Source organism: Sphaeramia orbicularis, chromosome 12 (assembly GCF_902148855.1).
Source record: "Sphaeramia orbicularis chromosome 12, fSphaOr1.1, whole genome shotgun sequence".
Taxonomy (NCBI): Eukaryota; Metazoa; Chordata; class Actinopteri; order Kurtiformes; family Apogonidae; genus Sphaeramia; species Sphaeramia orbicularis.
Genome location: NC_043968.1, coordinates 70,432,172 through 70,443,916, shown reverse-complemented (window position 1 = coordinate 70,443,916; position 11,745 = coordinate 70,432,172).

The window sequence follows — 11,745 nt, the reverse complement described above, 5'->3', positions numbered from 1 at the left end:
TCTAAACGAACTCGTCTTTGAGATGAACGTGTTCTAACACATTTGTGGTCAATGAAATGTCAACACAACCGAACATATTTAACCATTTAATTTTCGTAATTTTAGGGGAAGCCGGGCTTCCCTTGCAGTCTATGAGAAATCGCCACTGCCTGAGAAACTGGAATAGAGAGAGTGAGCAAAAGGAATGGCCTGGGTATATGGGCTCTGCATCAAGTCAGCATAGGTAGACTGGCAGGAACTCAACAGGAAACCTTCAAAAAGAGCCATTTCAAACTAAAAATAAAAAAAGTTCATGGTCTTACCTTTATTTGTACATGAAATGTAATCCTCCATTTTTGATGAGGTGAATTAAAGTGTATAAAAAAGAACGAAGAAGATTATAAGCGCATGAATCTGTGGACTCACTGGCGCCATCTATCATGAGGCAGGGGTACTGTTTGCCTCCCCTAGTGACTTTTTCACTGCGGTTTTCTGATTCATCTGCGAGCCTAAACACATTACAGAAATACATTCCATATGTTATGCAGATTATGGAAGGATAGAGCATATAATCAGAGTGTTTGAAAGCATTTTAACTGTGATATACAGAGGGACAGCGACATAATATTTTCAGCAGAGTTCATGAGGGGAGGAGACAGTTCTGCGGGAGGCACAGCACAGCGCTGCCTCCTCCCTGTATTTGAACGGAGCATGCGGAAATTCTGCTATTCTAATTGACAAAAAAATAAATAATAATAATAATATTGGATTCGAACGGAAAATGAGTTTATAGGACATACCAACTGAAAACTATCAACATTTATTATATTTTATGGTTAAGTATTTTTTTCTTTTCAAGAATGACAAGGGAGGCTCTGCCTCCCCTGCCTCCTCTGACTGCACGTCACTGGAGCCAGGTCATAACTCTTATCTTATCTTATCTTATCTTATCTTATCTTATCTTATCTTATCTTATCTTATCTTATGTAACCCAGGGTTTTTCAGTAATCCCATTTCTGAAGTGCATGTAAAGGTGTCAGATTCAATTATTATAAGTATTTGATCACTAGTACCTGAATCTCTGATATAATATACATATTTACCTGATTTCACACTTGGTATCAATAAATATTCAATACAGTCCAACCCTAAGAACTTCAGTTGAGCTTAAACACCTTTCAGTTGGTGGTGTTTGTGTATTTCATGACTGTTTATAGCAATTTACACTGATATTTCTAGACAAAAAGGGACAATTTTTCTGCACCAAAGATGTGAATATTCACTAATTTCCACCTGCACGGATGTAAATTACATTGGTACTATCTGCTTGGCAATGAAACAACAGTGAATTTCACTCTTTGCAGGTGGTTTGTAAATTAAACACAATATTTGTGTCTTGTTCTGACCTGCTTCATTGGCAAAAGCTGCACAATCCAAAGAAAATACGAGATCCTGTGGAAGTTAATATTAGAGTCTTAGGAATAACACTAAAAAACCATAACAAGAAACCTAAAAATATGTTTTAGAAATAGATGCAAAGTATGATGCATTTACTAAAATCTAAGAAAATAAAGCCAAACATAAAAATAGCTGCGACGTAGTTCCTCTAAATGTGCAGTTTATATTTTCAGTCTGGTTACTGAGATGGGGAGGAATTCCTGCTCTGAGGACGAATTGAGGTAAGGAATACAAATGTAAAGGGACATGTGGTCATTTTGCCAGAGGCAGGGAAATATTTCTACAGTACAGGGGTTATTTTTCATGCTCCGGTAGGAAGACTTGTAGAACCGTATTATGTAATAATGGTGCAATATGTGATAATGCAATAATTTTTCACCTCATTATGTAATTACGTTGCATTTTGTAATAACTTATACGTATTGTGTCTTCCAAATGTCAGTGCACCAGTAAGTTTCTTGTCAGTAATACATAATTAGAGCAGCTTTTGTCTCTCTTGCAAACACATCCTCCATTATAATGAATACAGTTACATTTGATTTGGCTTTGACAAGTGAAAAATCCTATTAGTTTTTTTTTTTTTAATGAATTCTAATTAAGCTGGAATGCTTTCTGCTGTTCTGTCGGTATGATGGTTTTTCCAATCAAGGCATCGATTTTGATGGTGTATTACATAAAATTAAAAAAATGCGACACCTACATTTTGTATTAACTGTTGCAATGTGTAATAAGTTATTACGAAATGTGGCAAAGTGTATTAGAAAATGCGTTCAAGAATTTTATTACAAAATGTGGTATGTTATTATAAAATGTGGCGTTATTATATAATGAGGTGACAAATTATTACATTACATATAATACAGTTATTACATAATGTGGCGCAACAAGACTGTTTACTAATGAAATCACCGAAAGCTACGTTGTGATATTGAAATATATTTGACGCCATGTAACATTAGGTAACTCTGGTCTTGTAATGGAGCTTTTTAATGTCCATTTTTAGACATTTAGGCAGGTGTGTTTTGCTGCTTGATAATCCTTGTTTTTTATATTTTAATGGGTTTTTTTTTGTTTGTTTTACTTATGCTTCATAACGCTGTTGTGTTTGCCGGATTTTTTTCATTTATCTTCTATGGTTCTATTTTGCAAAAAGTGAAGCTTTGCATTTATTTCCGTCGAGACCATCAATATATATTTAGACTGAAGACAAATCAATTAAATTGTGCATCCTTGAAGAAAAAAAGAAAACGCTTCATTTTCATTAGCATAACAGAGACAGGACAACATGAGAAATGCTTTTAGTCATAATTTAAGATTGCTTTCTGGGCTGCATTTAGATTTCATGTGTGAAAGATAAAGATAAAACAGGCATTTATTTATGAATTTATCTTTGCTTCTCCATGATCACAGTCAATAGTTCGTACTTATTTCTCTTTTTTATGCACCTGGATTATCCAAACTATGACAGGAGAAGAACTGTTAAAAAATAATGAATACATTTTTAATTATTCACAAGTTGTATCAGTTATTTAAAATGATTAAACGCATGATCAAACTCATGAAATCCCTGTATATTCGTTTGTCACATTATTCCTTTTTTTTTTTTTAACTTACGTATCATAAGTAGGGATTTGTCAAGTTTGATCATTTATTTAAAATGACTAAAGGCATGATCAAACTTGTGAAATCCCTGTATATTCATTTGTCACATTATTCCATGTTGTGAATTGGATTAAAAGAATAATTTTAGATGTATATGACTGCTGTTCATCTGACAGATCATAAAATAGAGAGAAAAAAAAAAAACAGAATGCAGATGTAGGGGATACAGGAGGTAATTAAGTACATATACTTGGGTACAGTGTTGTGCAAGTTACTTCCAAATTGAAATACATTACTGATTACTTGTTTCTGTTATTTAAAAGTAACTGCTTACCTTGCAATATTACTGTCTCACAATTGTAATGTGTTACATGAGTCCTGTATTACTTTTGAGTTACATACAGACTCTCATCATAAATGTCCCCGCCCCCCCCATACAAGAGATAGGAAAGCACATGTGGTTCAGTAAGTAACGCTACAGCCTACAATGTTCGAATCCCAGCTGGAACACTTGCATTTTTTCCAGCATTTTAGATGTTCAAACAGGGGGTGTGGCCCTGAGGATGCCGGCAGATAAATCCACAATCGATACAAACTTCTAACTAATCATAGAAACGTGAGCTTACCTTGTCATTTCTGATCACAGGAATCATGCTAACTAGCATCTGTAAAGCAGGGTTAGGGTTAATAATGAACATACAGGGGTTGGACAAAATAATGGAAACACCTGAAAAAAATCAACAAAATATAATTTAATATGGTGTAGGTCCGCCTTTTGCGGCAATTACAGCCTCAATTCTCCGAGGTATTGATTCATACAACTTGTGAATTGTTTCCAAAGGAATTTTAAGCCATTCTTCAGTTAGAATACCCTCCAACTCTTTTAGAGACGATGGCGGTGGAAATCGACGTCTTACTTGAATCTCTAAAACTGACCATAAATGCTCAGTAATGTTGAGGTCTGGGGACTGTGCCGGCCATACGAGATGCACAACTTCATTAGAATGTTCCTCATGCCATTCTTAAACAATTCTAGCTGTATGGATTGGGGCATTATCATCTTGAGGTGAAGGTGTTTCCATTATTTTGTCCAACCCCTGTACGTCCATGTGGACAGTGTAGTGTCTTCTGCCATCTTCACCCGTTGGCTGAACACCAACAGGAAATAGAACTATCCTGATGCATTTTTGAGTCCTTATGATCTCACAGTCTTGCTGTTTTTTTTTTTTTGTTTGTTTGTTTGTTTTTTTACCTCCACCAAGGAGGTTATGTTTTTGCCAGGGTTTGTTTGTTTGTTGGTTAGTTAGCAACATAACTAAAAAGTTATGGACGGATTTTGATGTAATTTTCAGGAAATGTTGATACTGGCACAAGGAACAAATGATTAAATTTTGGTGGTGATTGGGGGGGCTGATCTGCTTTGGTGGAGGTCTGCGCTCTCCAAGTGCTTTTCTAGGTTTTTTTTGTTTTTTAATTTGCGCAATTAAATTATGGGCGAAAAGTGTTTTGTAACACAAGCGCAATCGATTATGTACCGAGTAAAATATTACTGATAATTCATTAGTAATGCCTACACTACTGTGTTACAGCAAAAAGTAATCTGTTACTGTAATGCATTACTTTTGTAACACATTACTCCCAGCACTGCTTAGGTATCAGAATGTGGGTATTTGTTTTGAAAAACATGGAATGATTCAGTGGTGGGAATATTGTTGATTTTCAAGATGCAGGGTAACAGGGTAACTTGTACATTGTAAACTGACAAAATGGGCCTGGTGGCGTTGTTAAGAAGTAAAAACCCCTGTAAGAAGTGCTCATGGGGGTGACAATAGCATTGTCGATATGCTTTTCAGACTGACCCTTGTGTTTAGAGCTGAAACGATTACTCAGCTCGAATCGATTAAAAAATGTAACCGATTCCATTTTCCTGAATCAAAGCCATCGCTAAATATTGGTTCCACTGTTGTGTTTCACATGGATGCTTATTGTCAACACAAACAACATGGAGTGTAGCTCAGAAGAAGAACAGTCCATGCAGCTCTGAGAAAAGGTTACACTGAAAAGTAAAAGTTGGAAGATAGATATGAAAAATGTTCCAAGTCACTGAAAATCCCCTCGAGTTCAGTTAAATCTATCATTTAGGAATAGAAGGAACATGACGTGTGTAAATCTGCAGAACATCCTCACACACTGAGGAAACTAGTGATGGATGCCACCAAGATACCAATGAGCACAACATTTATATTTATGTTCTGACAACATGACAGTGAAATTACACAGAAATGGTTTTAGAGCTGAAACCATGAATCGACTCGAAAAACATTATTTGATTACAGTTTTCCTGAATCGAAGCTTTGTTTCCTTTTAAGTTTTCACACAAACATTACAAATATTTGTCTTTATGTTTTTTCACTTGTATGTTAGCTCCATCTTCAGTTGTTAGTTGGAGACTGCAGTGCATATCTTGTTTGTAGATGTCATTGGACTTGTTTGTTGTTGTTTATACAGTCGCGGAAAAAAAATATTAGACCATTAAAAGTCATCAAAAACAATGGTTATGCAATCAAGCACTAACTCCTGTGTGTATCATGTGGCTAAAACAGACAAAAACGAAAACATGGAATGCCTAAAAGCACTGTTTTTGGCAGTACAATGCCACAGATATTGATGTAAGAACTGAAGTGATTTTGGTTATTATCAAGAAAACATGGAAAATGGATAGATATCAGCTCTGAAATTAAACTTTTATGAGCTAGTTTTGCTGTTATCATTATATTTGTCCAAACAAATGTACCTTTAGTTGTAACAGGCATTAAAATGAACAAGAAATTGAAAAAAATAAGGGTGCTCTCATCATTTTTTCCGCAACTGTATTTGTAGATATTTTTTCTGTATTCTTTTATTCTGTTGTTATTGTTGATATTATGTCTGTATAGATGTTTTTTTTATCCTTTTATCCTTTTTGTGGTTGTTGTTTTAGCTTGTTCTAGAGTAAAGAACAAGTTATAATTTTCAGACATGTCTGTTTCACAGTTCTACAAGTTTTTCTTACTATTCAAATAACCATTTAATCAAATTGAAGAAGAATAAGCAATAGATTAATCAGTTACAAAATAATCAATAGCTGCAGCTCTAAAGCTACAGCTGACATGGATGCTGTGAGTTTCAGTAGATTTAAGCTCAAACAGCAAGTATGGTAGATGTGAAGAAACACAGTCGGTCTTTCTTAGGGGTGCAACGGTACACGTCGTACTGAACGATACGCCACTCACGGTTCAGCTGATTTATCATTTTGAAATGACATTTCCAGAAATGAAATGACATTTGGGCAGTGGATAGCACTCGTGCCTCACAGCTGAGTTCGATTCCAACACCAGTTGATGGTGGGTGGGACCTTTCTGTGTGGAGTTTGCATGTTCTCCCCGTGTCTGCGTGGGTTCTCTGCGGGTACTCTGGCTCCCTCCCACCATCCAAAGACATGCACTGATAGGTTAACTGGTTAATCTAAATTGCTCATAGGTGTGAATGTGAGAGTGATTGTTTGTCTCTATATGTTCAGCCCTGTGATGAACTGGTGAAATGTCCAGGGTGTTCCCCGCCTTCGCCCATAAGTAGCTGGGATAGGCTCCAAGCGACCCCCGTGACCCTAGTGAGCATAAAGCGGGTTCAGAAAATGAATGAATGAATGAATGAATAAAAAGAACAGTGAACACACAGACATTGTCTTTTTGTCCTGGTCTCTTCTGAGCTACGCTTCCTGTTGTTTGTGTTGATCCTGGCATCAGGTGCATCACTATAGATGGTATTCACTGACGTCACACATCCAGGGCACTAGGTCAGTCTCCACCATGTTGAATGAATGAATTTCCAGACAACTCACGTTTATATTAGAGCTTTGCAAGACAACTGACTTACGGAATTCTACTGTCATTGGTTGGAGCCAGACGCAGAGCCCATCTAGAGCGAGGCACAGCCGGCCTCTGGGTTCAAACCGTACTGTATCATAAACCGTGACTCAAGAACCACAATACACACCAAACTACGGACAACCTGTACCATTGCATCCCTAGTCTTTCTATTTGTGGAACCAGTTCATTTACTTTTGTCACATCTGTGCAGCTGTACAATACATTTATTTAAAAGGTGAGAGTGTCTGATTTTCTAAAATTCCTGCTGCTTCAATTCATTTATCCTCGTGTTTCTCATCTCATGTTGGAGGGAGGGAGTACAAATTGGAAAATGGGAAGTGGCTGGACCACTTTGACTCATGAGTGTCATTTGTGCAGCATGAAAACAGCGCCCCCTAAAGTGCCTAATCACTGCTCAATTACTGACCGACGTATCAAAAAGATCTTCATTTCCAATGTGGCGTCCACATGGGGCCTGAACAACAATGGGAGTTTTACAGTCGGTGATAAACAGGGCAGTTTGGACCAGCTGAGATATGGAAGTGACACAGAGTGAGTGATAAGGAGATAATAGCTGAATCGCCATGTGCCTAAGTGCTCCGATCTGGAGCCCAAATCACCGTCTGAATCCATCCACTGAAGCTCAGACTCTGGGTGCATCCACTTAATCAGTAATCAAGATACAAGCACAGGTTGGGGCACATAGAGCTGAAAGCACTTGTCAAATTACCCAGAGAGTATTGATTGTGTATCGATCCCCCCACACTCACCACAAATACAAAGGACGGGGTGGAAGTGGGTGCCGTCGTCCCCTGGCGCTGAACGGTGTTACAGTGTCTTGTCCAGGGTAGAACTCCTAGAACCGCACAGATCCATCTATTTCCAGGTGGTGTGAAAAGGGTGGAGACGGACGACAGGTGATGACGAGGGCAGAAAAACTGAAGGAGGAACAAAGGCGAGAGAATCTGCATCAGACTAGAGCTGGGGGGGAGGGGCCCGTTAAAGAAGGACATTAACAGCTACGAACAATGTCATCGAGGAATTCACGCTGAATTTCCCAGTCCTTTAGGAAAATCCATGTGACCTTGATGCGTCACATGTGATGGTAGCAGATCATCGTGTGTCATCAACTTGCGAACACCCTTCAGTGGTAGAAATGCAGCTGTCGGTAGGAAGAAGCAGAATATGCTTGTGTGGTTAACCTGTAGGAAGGACTGAACATGAACATGAGGGAAGGTTCCTTGAATGACCCCTGCCCATCAAAAGATTAGCTTTTCTTCTCAGATTGAAGTCCTCCCTTTTCTTTTAATTGAGAAAATCTTTTGTGGCATCTAAAATCCAAACGATAACAAGAAATGATGCATTTTAAATGTGATTGTGACCCTCTGTTTCTTGAGTTGATATAGTAATCTATATCATAATACTGGAAGGTCTCAGAGCGTGTGTGTGTATCCAGGGTGCGATGTGTGAAAAAAAATGAGAGGGTTGTTTTTTGTTTTTTTTTGGGGCGGGGGTGTGTGTATGTGGGGATGCAGTCTATAACTAATGTAACTAACATTGGCATGAAACTAAAGTGAAACTTTACATACTTTCAATGTCCGACTCTTGGGTTCTATTCCTCTATTATACAGTGGATCTTAGATGAAATTTTCACAACTTCTAACCTATATCTACTGAACCACCTTCACTGCTCTATGGGCTCCCTACAAATGCTGGGCCCCATGAATTTGTCACGTTTACCCTCGCCCCCTTTAAGGTGCCGCAGTGCATGGGGACATTCGCGAATTCTGAGACTGCCGACAGTTCGGTTTAGGTGAACGTTAGTGCCAGTAATGTAGGATATAGGTGGAAGAAAACTCAGTCCCAACCTGTCTGTTATTTCAGTTGGTTGGTTGTCCCCCCCCGAGGATGAAATTCATTGAGCAGAAGTAGGGATGTAAAAACCAGAGAGGGAGTTGACCCCCCACCCCCCCAACAAATCGCACCTTGTGTGTATCTGCACAGTTCTGAGAAATTGAGACGTTTTTAAACTGGCCAATTTGGTACTTACAGTTGAGGAATAGTCCCATATCCACATTAAATATCTCACCAAGTTGATAGGACCAATATTTTAGGAGATAGTCATTTTGGAATACAATAGCCTTACAATCATATTGCTCTGTTGACCGGAAGCACAGTACCACGCTGCATGATGTGAAATGAAGTTAAATAATAATAATAATGGATTAGATTTATATAGCGCTTTTTTGGTCACTCAAAGCGCTTTACATTATTGACCCATTATTCATTCCCTCTCACACTCCCCCTCCGGTGGTGCTAAACTACACCTATACCCACATCTGCCCTGGGGCAGGCTGGCAGAAGTGTGGCTGCCAATTTGCTCCTACGGCCCCTCCAACCACCACCAAACAGTCATACGCATTCATACACCAGTGTGAGTGGCACTGGAGGCAAGGAGGGTCAAGTGTCTTGCCCAAGGACACAGCAGACTGACTAGGACAGAGCGGGATTCAAACCGCCAACCCTTTGGTTATTTGACGACCCATTCTACCATCTGAGCCATAGCCGGATCGTAAAAACAGGAATGATGCATTTACTAACTTCAGTCCCTAGATATCGGTATTAATAAAATGTGATAGTGTAGTATAATATACAAAGGTGAGACAGATTATGTGTCTTGTCTGATAAATTCGATTTTTTTTTTTTCTTTTTCAATTGATAAAACCTTCTAAACACATATTACAATAACCAACACTGGGATTACTGATACCATTTCATATTTGGAGTAGCCTTTTTAAGGTTAATAAATTTACAGTTACAAGTCTATAATAAACTGTTATAGTACAGTTTTTATACATTGATTTGTGACTCACCATTTGACAAGGTTAACAGCGACTTTTAGGACGGACAATAGATGCTTTCCTTACTGAGGAGTTGGAAACACTGAATGTTGTTCATGGGTGCAGAGATCAGAGGTTATCATCCAATGACATCTGAGAATGAACAGTAAGTAACGTTACATCTCAATATTTGCCAAAAAACAGGTCACTGTTGTTGTTGCTCAGTGTTTTGTAACGTGTTGATGATTCATGATGTGTTAACAACCTAATTCAAAGCTTTATTAAATTAAACTTGTAAAGTGGGGCCTTCTGGTTCACCTGTATCCTGCCTCTTGGTTCAGATGACGGAAATAACACACAGAGGCACGGATTCAACAAAGTTACAGCGACATGCCAGCAAAAACAAAACCCTGGTGCTGGATCGACTTTAGTGCTAACATTAGCAGTACACTGAGTCATATTCTGGAAGTATTACAGCAGCCTTCGAAAACTGAAAGTCAGTTTGCTGGTGCATTTATTTATTTTTAAGTTGCCTCTTGTTTGACAGCCAAAAAAGAAAAAAAGAAACAGGGGACAGAAAAGGAGGACAAATGTCCCTGACTGGACCAGAAACAGGGACGTTGTAAGCACATTTCTCAGGTGTTAGGGACACCAGGAAGCCCCTATTTTTGCTCACAGTCTGTAGAAGGCACAGTTGTACTGTTTTGCTTTAGGGCTGTTATGTCCCATAATCCAAAAACAAAAGGGCACACTGCATGTGACCGCATCGAAAAGCAAAAAGAGACATCTTCAGGAAAGGAAACAACTGCGTAAGTAATTCTCAATGGTCACAATTCATTATAATTGTTTCCCAGGTAAGGTCTAGCACTCAAGTCCTGAAAAAAGTCCAATGTCTGCTGATGGATAGTAGAAAAACATCCAGTATGAAGGACCTATAGTTCAAGGTCTTCCTCTCTGTGCAGGAAGAGCAGTTCCTGTGGCCAAGGCGATGCACGGAATAAAAGACACGAACCAATTCAAGGAAACATAGAAGGTATGTGCTGAAAGCATTAATAGTAAATAAGGTGTATCAGGCAGTAACGGTTGTGGGAGGACAGTCAATAGATTTCCATAGAATGGAGCAAACAGCAGCAGATGGTGATGATATGATAGACTATCCAGTAACAGGCAGCGATTCTTTATGCCCTCGTGTTCACCTTGGCACCAGGCAGGTTTTCCATAGGAGGCAGCTGACATGTACAAGCGTTCACCCACTCGATGCTGCACAGCGATGTTAGTTAAGTCTGAAGATGGGAGAAGGCAGGCTGTAATGTACTGAAAAAGGGTCTGATCACAACATCTGCAACACAAAAAGCAGAGGCCAACTTCAGCTAGTGTTTTAACATGACAGTAGGCTCTGGGTGTTATTCTATACTATATGGAAGGTTACACAGATGACATATGGAAGTGGTTATTACAACTATTCCAACGGTGGTTGCCAATTAATGTTAACATGTTCTCAGGTTAATCAATACTTTATTGGCTGAGAGTCAATGCATTTCTTAAGTCTGCCAAAACCCTCCATCTATTTCCATAGGTTACATAAAGTCCAGTTAACACAAGTTAGCAGAATACAACACTGTACTGTTTGTGTTACTCAAATTACATCTATATTAAATTAAATACTCTGTTGGCTCTATGAGATTGACAAACTACTACACAAACTATAAAAACTATTTAACAGTTTATACATGGCTAGAAAATGTCTAATCTCATATTACTAGCATGCTAATCATAATTGTAGACCTTACATGTTTAACAACAGAACTATAAAGCATTAGCAAAAGTTAACAGAATACAACTCTGTAATTATACTCTTACTCAAATTACATCTATATTAAATTAAACACTCTCGGTTCTATGTGGTAGATTTGATATCATTACACAAATTATAATAACTATTTAACGGCTAGCACATG